The 4,935-nt window shown below is 38.3% G+C and overlaps 1 long non-coding RNA gene across 1 annotated transcript in view; it reads left to right on the forward strand.

Annotated features, from left to right (window-relative positions):
* Positions 1–912, forward strand: part of LOC122071707 — a 3,774-nt gene extending 2,862 nt beyond the window's left edge. The window contains exon 3 of the long non-coding RNA XR_006138256.1: positions 615–912. This is a non-coding gene — a long non-coding RNA (uncharacterized LOC122071707). The remainder of the gene's footprint in view (positions 1–614) is intronic.
* The last annotated feature ends 4,023 nt before the right edge of the window (positions 913–4,935 follow it).

Here is a 4,935-nt window from a genome sequence, read left to right on the forward strand (position 1 = left end):
CCCCCCCCCCCCACCACACACACACACCAAAAAAAAAAAAGCGCATTTCATGGAAGAAGCACTTATTTACTCAGAGTTGTCACCAGCTATACGCCTATGTACAGGGAACAGATGAGTTGTTGGTTCTACCTATCTTAATAATTCAAGGCTAGAGTTTGATAGCAAAATATGCTGTCGCAGTGGGGGGTGGGTGGTAATCATACTCCTTGAGCTGTTGTTTGGCTTCTGGTAGTCCCTTGACTGAGGCAGGGAGTTGGGTGGCGTCATCATTGTGACACCATATTAGTTTTTATTCAAATGTCTGGGCAGCAAATAAAGATTCGGAAACTTGTGTACTTGAGAATTTTAATCTTCCAGAGGCATGGTCCTGTAAAAGAGAAGGGGAACAACCTAAAGAAACGAATGTTGAAGAGGAACAGCTGAGAGAGGAGCGTCCATGTATTTATCTATTCTTTGTTTTGTTCTACCTTGAATCTTGCTATGTTGCCATTTCTGTCATTACCCTCTCGGGTGCCTCAAGAATTTTTCTTTTTTTTTTTCTTTCTATTATTACAAAATTGATCTTAAGGTGCTGCAATTTTATTAGCATTGATATAATTTTAATGTGAATGCAGCTTTGACTTTTTCAAAGGGCTGATCAGGAGGAAACTGGACTGAAAAATATGCCTATTTTGAAGCTTCCACATCAAAGGAACCAACCAATCTCTTACCATCTGGACCCACTATTATCTCATCTTCTCAACATCAGCATTTTGTGGGTCCTAGGCAGTAGGCACCCCACATCTGGAAGATCTTAACTCTAAATCGTGGTTAAAGAGACTTTAGAAGTGTATGGTGAACTTTTTGAAATTAAGGCTACGTTTGATATAATATCTTAGAATGCATGCTACTGGCAGCTTTAATGTTTTGTCATTACCTCTCTTACAGCAGTTGGTTTATCTGTCTTCATATGTGTTGCTCAGAGGGAAAAACTTTCCCATTCGCACAGGTATCCTTTTCAACCAAAGGTCCAAAACTCCAAATAGCCAATAATTGGTGGTGACCACTTAGCCATTTAGAGAGAGAGAGAGAGAGAATTTTGTGAGGTCGGATCATGTTCTCAAGGCTGCAAAAGGTGAAGTGAGGGAAAGAATGAGTTGTGAGGTCTAAACACCACCCCCCCAACTTTCCAGCTGAGAAAGTTCCTTCTCTTTGTCATCATAGGGACCCACCCAACTCCCATCTCCCTTCCGACTCAAACATAGAATATGCTTTATGGGTTATGTCCAACTCTTCATTTTGAATCTTTCCCATATAATACCAAGTTTAGGGTCAAATCCCCCCACGCGTACTAACACCTCCACCAACCATCACTTCGCAGCTTTTTGTTCCTTTGTCTTTTTTTATTTTTTTCTTGGCCTCGGTTTAACCCTAAAATTTTGGACAAGACACATCTAACTGTGGAGAACCTTTTTGCTGTTGCTTATTTGTGTTGAACAGTATAGCCGAATGGGACCCAAGTCATGAGCTCAGTACCTACCAAAACATATTACATGATTTAGGTTTGTTTCTTTTCAAAGAATTGGGTCATTGTTCAATCTGGTCCAACATCACATTTTTGTCATTGAGAAATGAGAATCTCACCATATTTTCCCTCATATGGTTAGTTCAGGTTGAGTGTATAGCTGTTGCCATCTGTAATCAACCTATAGGTCCTATTGGAGCAGAATCGGCGAATGACTTGATTTGTATTAGGAATTAACTGATAATTCTGAGGGTTTTTTTTTTTTTTTTAATATACATATGTCTCCGTTTTTCATCATTTTTATTTTTAGTCATTGAAAGTGAAGAATATCGATGAAACTTATCTCATGTAGATAGATCTATAAGACTTTTGAATAAAAAAAATTCAAACACAAAAGATATATGGAAATTTATTCTTCTTCTCGATTCCATTTTTTAGGGTTTTGGCCAATTCCAATCAATTTCATTAGATAACCGATTGATTCTAATTTGCTTTGAATTGGAACAGAAGGTGTCTGATCCCATATCTAAGTTTGAGTTTTAAACCTTGAGTCAACCAGCCTGATCAAACCCATTGCCGTCATGAGCCCTAATGTAGATCCTTTTTTTTTTGCTATTTTTTTAATTTTTAGTAATTATTTTGGGCGTGGGATCGTTTCTTGGCTCCATGGCTACTTCACCAACACGGGGCTAATGGGAGTGTGCACACAAGTATCCAACTAGGGGCAAGGTGGTCATTTCATGGTCCCCTATATCAAGGGGCTACTGGTAGTGTTCTTTTGCCAGAGGTGCTGCTCATCAGATATATGGTTAGGATCCATGGTTTCAAATATCGGTGATGAATTAGCTGTACTAACATAACAGTTTGTAGTAGGGCAAAACTGTTCAAAAATTGATTTTTTTTTCTTTAAATAAAAATTAAGGCAAAATCATCTGATACAAGTTGATATGGCCGACTCATATCTATATTAGGTGATCCGGATCGTTTTAGGGGTAAAATAGTAAAAAACAGTACTTTTTATAAAAAGTAGGGACAAAATCAACCGATAACCACCGATCCAATCAGATCTAGATTGGAATCGGATCGTATCGACAGAGACCGATATTGTCCCCTAAATCCTTTGAGACTGATACTGATATTTAAAACCATGTTAGGATCTACCATGTCATCTTGTATAAGTTTTGATTAGTCTAAAGATGTAAACGGATCGAATACGAATCAGATATACCATTATCCACATTCACGTCCAATTAATTTCTGAATGAATTCAAATAATTTAACTTACAAATATTTGGATATGAACACAAATCGAATCAAATTTACATCCTTAGGTTAACCAACCAAAAGTATCTCTAATCATAATGTGGGTAGACTGTTTGTAAGCAAACATAACAACCACTGAGTGCACCTGCCTTGTCCAAACTCCAACGAGTAATTAATGGGCCTAATTAGTGGAAAACGTAAGTGTCAGGGCCCATAGGTTCAACGACAATTTTCAACTCTCAACTCAAAACCTTTCTTAGTGTAATCACGTGGGATAAGCATGCGTTGTGGGTCTCATTGCCTAAGAGGGAGAGAGAGAGAGAGATTATTAAGGAAGAGGCCACGTGATTATGCGAAAGCTTTATTGACAAAAACTGAAGGACATTTGGTTCTCTCCTAGTCCTACCAAATGGTATGGGCCACAAATGAGTCTTTCACTGTCCTACAGTCTTTCCTTTATTCCGTTCTTCAGGTCCCCATTGACTTCCTCTCATCACTTCCCCCCTTTCACGTTTCATCCTCCACCAACCCACCTCAAACAGCTTACAATTTTTGACATATTAAAGGTTCCATCAAATCAATCCTTTCTAACATCTCTCTCTCTCTCTCTCTCTCTCTCTCTCTCTCTCATTTTAAGTTGATATCATGATGAGATGAATAGTTCTTTCATGATCATAAATCTTCTCTGGGTTGTTGGTTGCAATTTTCTGGTTCTGGTTGTGGCATTGATTCCATAATGAAGCCAGGTTGGAATAAAGGGGTGGAGCTAACAGGGGTACAAGTGTCTTTATGAATCCGAGCCCGGACAAGGATTGGGCTGAGTTTCTCACCTGATAGGAAGAGCTTAATTATGATTTTCAGGTCTGAGGCTGGGTTAGGCCGGGTTTAGTCCAACCATGGCGCTATATACCTATATATTAATTAGGAGAGAGATAGGTATGCCATGATGGGGTATCATAATAAAAAGATATAGGAGTAAGGGGAGAGAGAGAGAGAGAGAGAGAGATGCTAGATTATTGTATATTGACAACATACCCAACTTTTTCTCATATTTAATTATTACATTTTACGTTTAAAGGTTTTAAGTTTTAAGATTATTTTTAATAATATTTGATGTTGACTATGATTTGATTTTTTTAATACATAGAAAAGAAGGGGGACCTAGCCTAACCCAGCTTGATTAGGATTAATCAGGGCCAGGTTAGGCTAGCCAGATTGTCAAATGATTGGGCTTGGGCTGAGATATCTCAACCTGACCTCAGAGTCGGGTTAGGTTGAGCTAAGAGGACTTAAGGTTGGCTGGGGTTTCAAACAACCTGGTTCAACCTAGCCTATTTTACCCCTAATTAGCTTCAATCTAATTCGGGGCAAATAGGGACATTCGGAAATGGATTTGGGTTGGAGAGTCTCAACCGAACCAACCATGGCTCAAAATCAAATTGAGCTGGACTGTTTTGTCTCAAAGCAGGTAAAACAGATTAGGTCAATTAATGGGGACCAATCAAAGTTGTCTTATCTACATATAGATTTATTTGGTTGTTGAAAGCATGTTTACATATTAAATTTAAATTATTTATGAACTCAAAGTCATGGTTTACATAAATTTCATATACTATGTCTACAAAATGCCAAACATTAGAAAGGTAGAGATACATGTAGGTATCATAAGAGCTGTTGTAGTAGAAGAATCAGAAATTGTATTTTTTTGAGTGCATGGGCCTTGTGTAGTCTGGTCCAGCTAAGCCACTTCTTTATCAAATCCAAAAAATACATAATTTCTAAAGCAACTTTAATGTGGATGACTGATAATTAGAGGGGTCCATCGCTTAATATCTTCTTTACTGCTTAGGTTTGAATGATAATTCCTCATTCAAACTTAAACTTTGTTGACCTATTGTTGACTTAGGCCTTTAGCCATTATTGTTAGCCTGAAAAGCTTATAACCATGCCTCTAAATAGAGCTTTATAAAATGGTTGCAAAGTCAAATCTAGATCTTAACTATCAATCCAACGGTGTAAAACAGCTAAACCACTAGTCTACATGGAGGAAAACCGTGGCTGCTTGGCTGGTGGACACAACCTATGTGCATGGCCATAGTAGGTGTGTGTAGGAGTAGGTGGCCATTGGTCCTACTAGTGTTCAATAGGCTGATCATTGGCCAACGACG

The sequence above is a fragment of the Macadamia integrifolia genome, unplaced genomic scaffold (assembly GCF_013358625.1).
Source record: "Macadamia integrifolia cultivar HAES 741 unplaced genomic scaffold, SCU_Mint_v3 scaffold_5A, whole genome shotgun sequence".
NCBI lineage: Eukaryota > Viridiplantae > Streptophyta > Magnoliopsida > Proteales > Proteaceae > Macadamia > Macadamia integrifolia.